General features: G+C 52.6%; 1 long non-coding RNA gene across 1 annotated transcript; it reads right to left on the bottom strand.

Moving 5' to 3' along the window:
* Positions 1-877: 877 nt before the first annotated feature.
* Positions 878-14,162, bottom strand: LOC109371498 (uncharacterized). The gene is made up of 2 exons (XR_002121893.1): positions 12,963-14,162; positions 878-12,798 (listed from the first exon to the last, which is right to left on the bottom strand). It is a non-coding gene; the product is annotated as an uncharacterized LOC109371498 (long non-coding RNA).
* Between the last annotated feature and the right edge of the window lie 14 nt (positions 14,163-14,176).

Raw genomic sequence — 14,176 nt, 5'->3', positions numbered from 1 at the left:
ATGTTGCTGGCTTTGGAGATGGGGGAAGGGGCCGCGAGATGCCTCAACCTCGAGAAGCTGGAAAAGGCAAGAAAACAGACTCTCCCCTACAACCTCATAAAGAGCACAGCCCTGCTGACACCTCGACTTTTGCCCAGCGAGACTCATTTTGGACGTCTGACTTCCAGAACTGTAAGATGATAAACTTCTGTTATGTGAGCCACTTAAGTGTGTAGTAACTTGTTACAGCAACAATAGGAAACTAATACAGAATCCAAGAATAAATCTTTAATGTGCAAGGCCGTTATGGAAAATTAAAAAAATATTGGAGGACATTAAAGAAGATCTAAATAAATGGTGAGAAGACTCATAAAGATGTACTAAATTCTTGCTAAATTGATCTGTAGATTCAGTACAACACCAATAAAAAAAAATCTTAATTTCTTCTGGTGAAACTTGGCAAGCTGATTCTAAAATTTATGTAGACAAAATCCAGTAATAACCAACATCCTCTTAAAGAATAAGTCAAGATGTATTATAGTGGTAGACAGGTAGACACTGGAGTGGAAAAACAGACCTATGGAAAACCCAGAAATGACCCATGCATAGATAGACACATGACATATGAAACATTGCTATTACATGCCAGTAGGAGAGGATGGACTTTTCCTTAAATCGTGCTGGGAAGGGGAGTGAGTTGCCACGGGGAGAGAGACACATTGGACCCCCACTACACATACACCAAAGTCTATTCTGGGTTAAGCCCTAAATGTGAAAGGCAAAGTATAAAACATTTAGAAGACATTATAGATACCTTTATGAACTTGGGTTGAGGATGGATATCATACATGAGACACAAAAAAGCACACGTCATAAAAAAATGATAAATTCCACTGTATTAAAATTGAGAACTTTTATTCATCAAAAAAATATCATAAATGAGGTGGAAAGACAAGTCACAAATTGGGAGAACTGTGAGGAAGGTCTGACACTGACATGAGATTATTCAACCTGGACATAATATAAGTCACTTACACTTACAATACATAGAGAAGAGCAAGTGTCATGGCCCCACGTGGCTGCAGATGGGGCGCGTCTCCTATAGGGGGGTTTGTAGGCCCAGGAGTCCCTACCACGACTAGTAAAGCTGAGCTGGTCACACTGTGTGATACAGCAACCCCACTGCCATGTCCCTACCTTAACGAATCCTTAATGCTTTGTGCAACATCCTTTGTACCAGGATGTTTATAGCAGAATTGTTCATAATAGGAAAAAAAGACATAAATCCCTATTATGCTTATTAGGAACGGAATGTATAAATACGCTGTAGCATTCTTGTGTAGCAGGATACAATGGTGACTGCAACAACGTGGCTGACCTTTGAAAACAATGCTGATGGAATAAAGCAGGGACCAGAAGAACACATGCAACATGATTCTAATTGCATGGAGTTCCCAAAGCAAACCAGTGTATTAAGGGTGCATACACAAGCTGTTAAAAAAAATACTATAGAGACGGACAAGTGAGCAATTGACACAAAACTCAGCATTGATTCCCTGGGGATAAAGAAGGGTGGGGTTTGAGAGGGACAGACGGGGGGGGCTTTGGGGATTAAGTCATGTTCCATTATTCTTCTGGGCAGTGGAGATGCAATTCTATGCCTCTCTCCAAAAATTGAGATGTTCATTTCAGGTCCAGGCGATGAGAATTGTCAAAGACACAGCTTTTGGTAAAAAAAGAAAGATCCTTTGGCACCGATTCAGCAAACCAATAAAGAATTCTTTCCTTCTTCCACCTTTAGAATTTAGTTTGCCGTTTCAAACCTGCTGATTAATCACAGTGCCTTTCTGGCAGCCGCCCAGGCCAGCGCCTCTGAAAATGGGTGAAGCCGGAGCCCTCAGGCAGGAGCGTCGTCAGCACCACGGACAGTGTCACAGCTGGCTCTGCACAGACCAGCTATAGGAGGATCTCAGAATCCAGCAAGGGCAAGGATTTCAAAGTCATGGCCCAACCCACCAGCAAGCTGGTGGCAGAGCATGAACTAGATCCCAGCTCTCATGACACCTAATCCAATGTTTGTTCCATTGCTCCTGGCTTTGGCTAAACGGATTGGAACTCCTCTGTGCACCAGGAAGTCACCGGGGGACTTCCACGTGTGGCTTCCATGTATGTCATTTAAACGCTTGGGCTTTGCAGCCAGTCTCAGCAGGGTATAGATCCCGACTCTGCCTTCACCATCTGGGTCCTCTCGGAAGTCACGCACCCCTCCAAGCCTCAGTGTCAATCATATCAAGTCCCCAGAGAGTTGCTGCCGAAACTCAATGACATTAGATGCATCACACATTTAGCACAATGTCTTTTGCCCCAAAAAAACCAAGTACGTTCCTTCAGCCTTGCCCTCAGTGGATTTCAAATTGGAAAGGAATTAGTTGCATGGAACATTTATAAGATGCTGAAGCAAGATTACCTTTTAGAGCCTGTTTTAGAAATAAACCCCATAACGTTTCCATACAAAATTGTGGCATTTACTAAAAGATATTAAGGCTCCCTGGTCCAGTCCTGTTCATTTGACCCACCTGATCATCACCTAACATGTCCTGTCTGTCACACCAAGGGATGCTCGGAGAAGAGGAGTGACAGTATGCCTACAAAATGTCCCCATGGTCAAGGGCCATCACCCACACATCCTATTCCGTAATGTAGTGTTCTTTTGATCGGTTGCTTGAATTCTATTTGCTAGTATTCTATTGAGATATTTTCACTTATATTCCTAAGTGCCGTTGGTCTATAGCTTCCCTTATATTGTATTATTTGTATTAAAGTTTTTCCAGATGCACAGAATAAATAAGGAAGTTTCTATCTTTTTCTATGACCCCAAATAGCTTAAACAGCACTGAAATGACTAGTTCTTTAGAAATTAGATAAAACTCAGCTGTGAGCCTGTCGGGTTCACGTCCTTTTCAGGTAGCTCTCCCATCACCTTCTAATCTCTTCCATGGTAATTGGTCTATTAAAAATTTCCATTTTTTCCTAAACTGATTTTGGTAATTTACTGTTACTAGGAAATCGTCCTTGTCCCTGAGGTTTTCACAGAGTTGCATATGATATTCCCTCATAACTATTTTTTATCTCCTCCGTATCTGTAGTTATATTGGTATGCCTACCTTCTTCGTTCCTAATCTTGTCTAATTTTACTCTCTCTCTCTTCATTCTCTGTAATTGGACTAATGAGGGTTTTTTCTATTTTATTAGCCATTTCAAAGAACAAGCTTTTGCATTTACATATTCTTTCCACTGTTTTAAATTTTTTTCTATTTCATCAATTTCAGTTCTTTATGAATTTCCTCTTTCTTATTTCTTTTGTTGTTTCTTCTCCTAATTTCTTGAGACAAGTACTAAAAATGAGGTTATGTTTAGTCGTTTTCCTTTTCTAATGAAGGCATTTCAGGCTGCGCGTTTCTAAGCTCTGCCAACTTTACTCCGTATGTCTTAGTAGGAAGCATTTTCTTTTTGTTTGTTTTCCAGCTAGTATGTAATTTCAACTCTGAGTTTCTCTTTGAGCTAAGAGTTGTGCAGGAACGTTTTAAATTTGCAAGTAGTAAAAGTGGTTGGGGCTCCCTTTTTATTACTGATTTCTACTTGTATTGGATATGGCCAGAGCGTGAGGGCCTGTGAAAAACTTTATTCTTGTGTTTTTGGATTTGGTAGTTTCCTTGCTGGCCTATTACGTACTGATTTTCATCAGTAGCCCTTGGGTCTATGAAAAGGTATTCACTATTTGAGAATATATAAATTTGTATGGTATATATACATTTCCCATTGATTGATTGCATTTTTAAAAATTCTGGTGCTATTATTTGGTTGTTTTAAAATTTTGAAGGCACAGAAAAGCAGAGACAGGTAGACTACACACAATACATCCATCACCATTCAATAACTGTGCATTTTGCCAGATTTGTTTTTGACCCAGTTATTTAAAATTAAATTATAGGCTTCATGGCATTTCACCCCAGATACTTTAGTTTGCCTTGCTGATAAAGAAGGACGCCTCACTACGTAACCATGACACCATTACTGCACGTGAGAAAATTCCAGTGACCTTCTAAGATCTCCTAAAACTCCACCATCTTCAAATTTTCCTAATTCTCCCTAAACTAACTACTTAAAATCCGTTTTGTTCTAACTAGGCTCCAATCAATGGCCATGCAACAGATTGGATTGCTTTTTAATTTCGAATTTTTCTTAATTTCTAATACTTTTGTACATTTCTGATAGAGATGTGCAGTTGTCTGTCACTATACTTTTATTTTTATCAAGTTCTCTTTCCTCTCCTAGTAGGTTTTGCTTTATATATTGAGCTCTTCTTTTTTAAAAAACATACAGGCTTATGGCTATACGAGTATATCACTTTATTGTATAATGTTCTGATTTATCACATATAAGTATTTTTAACCATTTTTGAGATTAATATCTACTAGTCCTATATTGTCATTTGCTTTATCCTTGCAAAACATTTTCCCAGCATTTTATTTTAAATATTTAAAATATTTTGTTTCAAGTTAATAAACAGCTTATAATTGGCGTTACTTCTTTGGCTTGTTGAACCCCATATGACAATGCCTGTCTTTTAACGGGAGAATTCAGTTCCGTCCATTTCAGATATTTAGTCATATATATAATGCAGTTCTTACAATATTCTATTGTTGATTATTTATTTTGCATCATTGTTTCTTCCTCATTTTTGATGGTTTGATCAAGTTACTGTTCCTTCTCTTGTCCCTTTGTTAATTCGGAAGTGCCTACTTAGGCTCTTCCATTATGGGCTGAATGTTTGTGTCTCCCCAAAGTGAATACATTGAAGCCCTAAACCTCAGTGTGGCTGTATTTGGAAATGGGGCCTCTAAGGAAGCGATTAAGGTTCAATGAGGTCATATGGGTGGGGCCCAGATCCGAAGGGATTAGTGTCCTCATCAGAAAAGGCACCAGAGGGCGCTCTCTCGCCCTTCACTCCCCAGAGTGTGCACAGAGAGGTCATGTGAGCACACGGCAGGATGTCGGACATCAGCGAGCCAAGAGCTGTGACCCACCCCGCTGGCCTCCAGGCCTGTGAGAAACAAATGTCTGTTGTTGAAGTCCCCCAGTCTGGGATTTTGCTACAGCCACCTGAGCAGACACCAAGGCATGTCCCATTGCCTTGAGGGCCACTTCCTCTCCTGTTTACATAACCAGACACAGATTTCTCTACTACGAGGTGAAAATAAGATACCAACTATTTCACCCAAGACGATGCTCTCTTTTCCCTCTAATTATCCCTCCTCAGTCCAGTACGACACTTCTAGAATTCTTTTTGCTTCTTTCTTCCTCTCCCCTCCCCATCGAGGATGAGATCCTTGGGAAGCTTGTAATTTCTCAGGCCCATAACTTGTGGGTGTTGCTGAGCTATGACTTTTATAAATAGCCTATCATTAGCATTTTCCCTTCCAGTGTGAACCTTCTATTTCAGGAACCCTTACTTAGCACTTAGGTGACACAGCCCAAGACAAGTCTATCCTTCCTCATTTGATTTAATTTACCCACATTCCAAGGCCCGCTGCTCAGTGCTCTGCCTTTCCGTTTTCATCTTTCTCCGTTTTGTGGGATCTGTTCTGTCTCATTGATTTCAGGTTTGAGTCTTTTCTTGTCTCTTCCTCACATGCCTTCCCTTTGCCCTCACAGGTGAGGGGACAGGTTTGGGGACAGGACCCCGGGGTGAGGGAGGGAAGGGAGCGCTGCGGGGAGGAGGCCAAGTGCTCAGTTGGCTGCCGAAAATCTCCGGCTCAGGAAGACAGACAGACTGGAGCGAAGAGACCCCTGGCCCCAGAGCCCCGCCTGAGGCTCCTCACGCTTTCCGTGCTGCCAGAGACCACGTGCCGGGCGCCCTGCAGGGCGGCGAGGCCGAGCACGAGCTGCCCCCGCGAGGGGCTGAACTGCAGGCAACACTGCAGCTGACGGAGCGCAGCGGCCGGCCTGGACACGGGGCCTTGGTCTGTGATGTGTCAGCGCCCTGACCTCACTTTGTGGCCTGCAGGGCCTGGACCAGGAACTGGCTGAGGAGGTGTTTTGTGTCAAGAAAGCACGAACAAGCGTATCTCTGTTCTGGCCCCCAGGCTCTCAGACGCTAAGATCTAGCCTGGGAGAGATGGGACTCGGGTGGAAACACCCAGGACGGGTCCACCTGCCCTGAAGTCAAGAGAACTCACTCTAGGTCCACCTGCCCACGCCCATCGTCTATCCCGCCTTCTATGTGCTCTGCCCCTCCATGCTCCCGCCATCTCTCCCTACTTCCTTCTGACACCCTCGTGCTTCTGCTGCTGCCTCTGCTCTGCTGGCCTGGGGATGTCCCAGGTCTGTTGTGTGGGTGCAGCTGGTACCCCTGCATTGGGCGGAGCAAGAGGACTTTACGAGCGAGTGAGGTTCAAGGCTAGGGACAGAGACAAGCTTGACCAGCTCACCTTCATTCATCACACACCTATGCCAGGCAGTCTGCTAACAGCAAAACATGTACCACCTCCCTATTTCACAGGTGACGAAACAGACTCAGGGGAAGTGACAGACTGGAGGTCAAACAGCCAGCAGGTGGTGACGCAGGATTAAAACCACAGCCCACCCGTTTGCACTGCCCCCACTGAGGTTCACAGACTGCCAGGGCGGCCCGCGGCTCACCGTGTGGGTTTTCATGCCCGCACCACCGGCTCAGCCGGGAGCCTCAGGACCCGAGACTCCCAGGAGAGGTCTGCCCCGTGCTCACTGAGCTCCTGACCAGTCCGGCCCACCCCTCTCACCTGGTGCCCTGGCCAGCCGCCCCTCCCCCAGGCACCACAGACCCCCCACATGCACCCACAGTCTTGATCTGGGGACATTTGCTCATGCTGTGCTGGGACGGCACGGTTGTCATCTACTCAGGAGGGACAGAGTCTCTGCTTGGTTCCATCTGGACTGCCCTGTGGGAACCAAGTGTGGCAAAAACGGGAGCACAGCCTGAGGTGTGGTTCTGGGCTCAGCCTGATGGCATCGGTGCCCCCCGCCTCCCCCCTGGCGCCTCCTCTCCCTCTCACGTCCTCCCTGGACCCTCTTGGACATCCATGGCCTTTGTGCTTCTACCAGCTCCTTGAGCTTGACTCTTAAGGGAGGTGGTACATCAGCAGCTGTTGGCTTTAGCGTACAAAGTCACCGTTTCCCAGAGCTGGACCCTATGACCGAAATGGTGATTTCCTGGGGTGGGGAGGAAATCCTTAGGATTTGGGTGTTTTTCTTTTGTTTCATTGTATTTTCCTCTGTTTCTTTATTTTATGCAAACACGGTGGTTTGTGATCAAGAATAAATCAATGAAAAGGATAAAATTATTTTAAAAAAAGAGTCAGTGATTCAATCTGCCACCATTAAGGAGATGTGAGGCATCCGTGCAGGTAGGGGAGGGATTTGGGGCATTGGGGACCCTTCCTGGTGCTGCGGAAGTCACCCCGTGTCTGCCAGGCCCATCCTAGGGCATTGGGGGCCAGATAGTATCAGAAGCTGCAGTGTCCTCACCTAATTCACACTGCCCCTCCGCCCCCGCAGATCTCAGCACCGAGTGAGAGACACTCAGTGGTGGCTCCGGGAGGCCGGTGACGAGCTGTGCGCACTGCAGCCCGAGCACGCAGTCATCAGAGATGGAGTCATTATTGTTTTAATTAGCTGTCCATTTCCTAGGGGCCTTTCCTCCTCCAGGTCACAGAGCTGCCTGGGCCCCAGTGCCCTGTGCTGCCCATGCCAACAGGATGTGGGGGCCCCTTACCTGTCCAGTGAGACGCCGTGCGACTCAGCTGCCGCCTCGGTATGGACACATGTGGACTTCTGCGAACGCACGAGTGAAATCCAGCTGCCTGTGACCTGTGAGAACCTTCGTGACCTGGCCCTGCCTCCTGTCCTCCAGGGACCTTGGGTCCCTGACCTTGACCGCCTTCTCCCAGACCCACATCCCAGCCACCTTGGCCTTCTTGCTCGTCCCTGAACAAGCCAAGATCCTTCTCCTGATGCAGGGCATCAGCGGTTCCCTCTGCCTGGACACCCACCCCTGGATTCCAACACGTCATTCAAGTCTCAGCTCAAGTGCCATCTCCTGAGGGAGGCTGTCCCTGACCACTGTGCCCCAGTACTGCTTGGCCCACGCCACACTTTTCGCTGTCCCATGCTGTCTCATCTTCCTGCAGTCCCCCATCTCCGGCTGTGCCCTGCTGGCTAACCAGCGTATTGCCCACTCTCTCAGCAGGACGTCTGCTGCGTGACAGCAGGGACCTTGCTGCGGGCTCCCCAGTGCCTCTCGTGGGCATGGGGGGCAAGAGCCGGGTTGCTGAGCTGGGAAGACTCCCTGGAGACCCTCAGGGGTCCTGAGCTCAGGCGACACCGGAGGCAGATGTTGTCCCAGCTCTGCCGATGACAACTCCGTGCCCCCCGTAAGCCCTGCTACTTCTCTGGGCCGTGGTATCCTCATTCGTCCAACGAGGAAGGACACGAATTGCCTGAGTTCCTTCGTCCTGTAGGAAGGTTGTCCCTACTATGTGCTCATCCTCGGCGTGACAGGGCCTGCTCTGTGCTCACAGCAACCTCGAGAGCTGGGACGAGCCCGTCCTGCAGCCCAGGGGCTGGAAAGCAAAGGCCCGTTTACTGGAGAACACTCTGGGCCCCCCTAGTCTTGGCTCTTCTGGGCTTCTGCAGCCCCCACGTGACCTACAGGTCTCCAGCTCCACACTCCGCCATCTCCTGCCCGCCTTGTGTCCCAGACCCCAGCTTAAGCCCGGCACATAGACCCCCAGTCTGACAGGTGATGTTGGGGGCAGAGAGCAGCTTAGAGGTGGAGATAACCTCCCAGGCACTTCCAGGGGACTCGGGCCTTAGTTCCACTCAGTGGATGTTTGCCAAGCCCTCCTCGCTACTGGGGGCAGACAGGTAGGAAGGCCCTGTTCCCGGGGAGCATGAGGCCGAGTGTGAACACAAGGCACCAGTGCTGCTGGCAGTGGGGGCACACAGGGCCTTGCCCACACCCCGCCTGGGGGCCCTGGAGGCCACCGGGGGGAGGGACCATGGAACGGGGCGCAGGGGCCTTTGGGGCCTTGCACGCACCCTTCCCCTCGTCTCTCTCCCTGGGAGCTGACACACCTGCAAGTCCCTGAGACACCAGCGGTGTGCACAGGACCGCGGCATCACGCTGAGAAGTCACTGCCACCTTGGCTTCGTTCACAAAAATACCTTCTGCCACACAAAGGTGGAAGTGGCAGAGGTGAGAACCAGGCTTCCGAAAAGGAAAAATATTTAAACACCTTCACAGGGATCGGTACACTCTGAGCACCGGCACCGCGCCCGCGCCATGTGACCGGGCTAAAGTTAGCTCCCGCCCGGAGGGAGCTGGCTGTGGAGTAGTGTCCCCACCGCGAGCATGTGGCGGCTGGCGCCGCTCCTGGCCTGCGGGCGGTGAGGTGGAGAGGGGAGGGCAGCGTGCCCTCTGCGGGCGGGACCACATGAGGCCGGCCTCTGCCAGGAGCCACACACGCCTGGGCTCCCTTCACCTGGCGGGGGTCACTCTTCTCCCCTCGCTCATCCAAGCGTGAAAGGGACGCAGAGAGGGTGCCTCGCTGGCCCAAGGTCACACTGGGAGAAAATGACAGCCTAGGATTTGGACCCTGGCCGCCTGTACTCACTGCACGGCCTGAGTGCAATTCGTGTCCATCTGGGAGAGGTGACATGTGGGCCGTGCTGGGCGCACGTGTCAGGGACAGGCTGCTTCTGGGGAGAGAGTCCCCACAGCTCCCTCGGACCCGAGCTGTGCCGCTTCTGCCGTGCTGACACCATTCAGTTGGTCTCATCACACCAACAGCCCTAGGAGATCAGCCCGTCTCACAGCCAAGCTCAAGACGAGGAAACTCGATTGAAGGCCTGCTCCATCAACTATTGTTTTTATTTTTAAGAGCAGAAGATTTTTGTTTTCAATTTTTGTTTTATCAATTTATTATTATTACTTTTAAGAAAGCAGAACTGGATTCAACAAACGTCTCCTCTCTATGAACGTCTAGTGATTGCAGGCACCGGGTGGGGAGATGGCTGCAAGAAAAGGCCACCAACCGGTCTGTCCTTCCTGGATGCATGTCATTAATCTAGTCAGCAAACGCCCAGGAACCTGCTCTGCCCAGCCCGGGTCCCCAGAAATGGAGGCCAGGATGGGATGCCCTCCACTGCCCGGGAGGCCCAGCTGTGCTCGCGGACATGCTGCCCTCCCAGCGTGTCTGCCTGGCTTTAGAACAGCGTCCCCCCGTGTCGACCCTGCCGCTCAGACCTCGGTTAATGAGACCCTCCTGCTGGGCACGGGCTCATGCTCCTCCAGCAGCCCCCTCGGGAGCTGTCAGCTGCAGGAGCCTCTGCCGATGGCCCGATTGATCCTGGCAGCCCAGGGGCTTCGGGGAATGTGACGGAGCTATTTACAGATCAGCCATGGAGAGGGGCCATGGTTCAGGCCCCATTAAGAAGCCTCAGATCCACTAATCACATTTCCTCTAATAAAGCAAGGATGTGTGTGTGTGCATGGGGCACGGGGGGACGTCCTTGGTTTGAAGGAGGGAACAGCGGGAGCAAAAGCTGGGAGAGGCAGCGTGCGTGGGATGGCTGGAGCGGGAGGCAGGGGCTGAGGGTGGGAATGCCAGGGCGAGGGCCTAGGCTTGACCCAGGACCAGCTGGAGGGCTTTCGGCACGGAAGGGCCAGTGTGTTCAGAAGGAGGCTCTGGCCCCAGGTGGAGGAGAGAAGGGGTGCTCAGCTGGAAGTGTGTGTGGGGGGGCAGCGAGAAGCTGGCGGCCACAAGGACCTGAACTGGTAGAGGGTTTGTCTGTGTGGGACTGGAAGTGGAACCCAGGTGCCCTGCCTCCCTGTGCCCTGCTCTTTGGGCGGGGCCCATGGTTTCCCAAGAGCGGCCCCAGGATCTGGTGCTGAGGCCGACCTTGCGCCCAAAGGCAGATTCGGGGTTGAATGAATCTGGGAAACACTGCTTGCAGTACTTCTGTCTGGGGCCACAATGCCGGTTAGCGGACCAAAGGCTCTGAGAGGTCCCGATTCCTCTCCTGTTTAACCCAATGCTCCTAAACTGTGACCACAGACCCCTGGCTCAATGACACACTGATTCACCTCCCAAAGCAGAGCCTGGGAAGCTCCGGATGGGCCCGGCTGCCCAGCTGCCGAGTGCTGTCCTCTGGAATCACCACTGCTGGAGGTCTAACGTGGAGACGTGCCATCAATCGCAAATGTCGCAGGCCACGAGGAATCAGTGAGGTCTGGCAAAGCTAGGCGTGGCGGGAGGAACCTATAGTGCTGGCACTGGGGCCCCGAGGAAGGGCAGGCTCACCACAGCTCCTCTCTGTGATTTGGGGCCACCGGACTCAGTGCCTCACCTTCCCCATCTGTAAAATGGGGGTGATGAGTCTGCATCGTCGGCCTGTTTGCAAAGATGTGGGCATTAATGTGACGAAGCACTGCATGTGCCCAAGGAGTCATGTGTTCTGGGCACGGCAGGCAGCTCTGGCTCCTTGCCAGCGAAGGGCGCCTACCTTCCGCCAGCACTGACTGCTGCCTGTTGGGGCCCCTGGGCAACCGCTGGGGGACCTTTGGCCGAGAGCGCTGCACCTCTGTCCTCTACTAGCAGGATAACGTGTTTCACAGACACAGGGTGCTGATGTGGGAGGAGCACTGGACCGGGAGTGGGGCCCATGCTGCCTCACTGGGAACAGCGATAAACGGGTCTCTGGCTCGGACCGGGTCATAATCCTTAGACCTGCGGTGATGGGCACTCGCACCATGTGTAAAAAACCTAGCAAATCTACCTAGGCAGTCGAGAGTTCTAAAACCACCATGTCCTTTATTACTTAATCAGATACATCTGTTTTTGCTAAAAACGCTGAGGTTCAGGGAGGCCCAGGGACAGGCTGCCACCTCGCAGGTGCCGGCGGCGCTGCTCCTGCTTGGGACCAACTCACAGTGGCCTGAACGGGAGAATGCACTTGACCCCCCAGTGGGTGGGTGGGGGGCTCTGCTGTGCCCTGTGGGCCTGTGGCCTCATTACCTGCGCCCCTCCCTCTGCCTTGGCGCCTCTTAGAAATGCTTTCCCAGGGCTCTCATTGGTTGTGAAATGAACCACGCCCAGCCAATCACTGTGGCTGGGGGAATCCTGGGCTCCGATTGGCCACACCTGAGCTCTGAGTCCACCTCAAGGCTGGGGTGGGCTTGGTGCTTCAGCCCCTGCAAAGAACCAGAAGCAAAGAGGGAGGTGGGCTCCCCAGAGGCACTGTCACCAGGCTGATCTCCTTCTGAATTGTCATGTGGCAGAACCCACAGTGAGAGCTGAGCAACTGCCTTGGAGATGAGTGCTGGGGACACAGGAAGATGTCGAGACCTGGGCTCTGCTCCAAGGAGCTCATGTTCCACCTGTAGGTCAACACCATGGAAGGGGAGTGACGGTGAGGAGCAGTGTGGGTGCAGATGGGCAGACCGGGACTCCCTCCTCTTCCACCCACCGATCCCACCCTGAGACGCGCCTTCCTGCCTTGTTTCTCTTCAGTCCCAAAGCTTTATTTTGGAGGGGGGAGACCCAGCATTTGGGAGTTGGTCTGCTATTAATGGCATTGCGAACTTGGGGTCAGAAGGCAGCTGGGCCTTGAAGGAGCAGTGACTGCACAGAGCCACCAGGAAGTTCAAGTGCTGGTTCCAGGTCGGAATTGCCTTGTGTCCCTGGACACGTGACCCTCTCTGGTTGGAAGGGTTCCCACCTGTAAAACAAGCGGTTTGGACGAGTTTATCTCTGAGGTCCCTTCCAGTACACACACAAAGCGGTCCCGTTTTCCTGAAAGGCTGTATGTAAACCAAGTACAAGCGGCTCTCCACAAAGCCTGAACTCTGAGGGCGGAGAGCGTCCCATCCCCCGCTCCCGCACCTGCTAGCGGGGACAGCCTGGACTCCCCTCCGCAGGATTGGCTCAAAGCGGGCCCACAGTGGGTCGGAGTCCAGTGCCCTCTGGCGGCGCCCAGGCCGGCAGGCCGCTTCCGGACGGCGGAGGTCCGACGGCTGTGACTCAGGGGTGGCGCCGCTGCAGGGCTGCGGGAGGCACGGCCCGACTGGGGTCCCGCCGTGGGCCGAGCCGCGGTGCAATTAATTACCGGCTGCTGGGAATCCTTGTCGCCCGCTCGCGGTGACTCACCGGGAGGCCAGGCTCATTCGCCGAACGCAGGGGGAGGGGGGGCACCCTCCAAAACGAATTCTAGGGAGAGCGCCTGTTGGGGTGGCGCTCCCCGTCCTGCCCCCTCTCCCCGGTACTCAAGGTCGCCCGCAGACCCAGCGGAGACCCGATGGCCCAGACATCTCCCACGCGTCGCTCCCTTCCCTGATGCGGCGGGGGCGCGAGCACCCGGGAGTCCGTGACACGGGGTGGACAGCATCCCAGCCGGGGAGCCTCGGTGAAGCACAGGGTACCAGGCTCGCTCGGCCCCGAGTCCCCGCGCACGAGGAGCAGAGGCACAGCCTCAGGGGGCGACTCGGAGGGGTCGGGGCTCCCGGACCCCGCGAGCCGCGCGAGGGTTGGGTTTGATTCCCTGGCCTACTTCGCGTCGCCCATGGCCACGTCTGCCCCGCCTCGTAGCCCGCCGCCGGGGGGCGCCCCTGTCCTCAAGCCTCCATCTCTTCCTTGGCGGGGTGCAAGGGAGGTCGCGTGACTCAGGGAAGGGGAAACGGGGGTTTCCACGGCTTCAACCTACACATTTAGAGCTCCAAGAGATTAGGGAACCCCCCGTCGACGACCTGAAGGGAGATGGGCGAGTGCGCATGGGGAGCTGAAACGGGAAGGGGATGAGGCTGGGAGAGCCCTCCTCTCTGGATACGAGGCACAGGTGCGTCCTCGCACACGCCCCGTGTCCCCCCCCACACACCCCCAGGCCGATGCTGAAGGAACCGTAACGCAGCGCTCAGAGCAGGGGGGCGGCGCAGGGTTGCGTTTCGGGTGCAACCTCCGTGCCCAGCCTCGGGGAACCGGGGCGTGTTTCTTGGAAAAGCAACAGGGAGGGGACAGGGAAGGAGGAATGTGGCGTCCTCCCCTGCGGCGCGGACCGGAAGAGTGGCGGCCCATGCCTTCCTCAGCGCTCTCCCGGGGACGAC

The sequence above is a fragment of the Hipposideros armiger genome, unplaced genomic scaffold (genome assembly GCF_001890085.2).
Source record: "Hipposideros armiger isolate ML-2016 unplaced genomic scaffold, ASM189008v1 scaffold_574, whole genome shotgun sequence".
Classification (NCBI taxonomy): domain Eukaryota; kingdom Metazoa; phylum Chordata; class Mammalia; order Chiroptera; family Hipposideridae; genus Hipposideros; species Hipposideros armiger.
The sequence above is the reverse complement of the archived record's forward strand: the minus strand, read 5'-3'. Positions and strand labels throughout refer to the sequence as shown.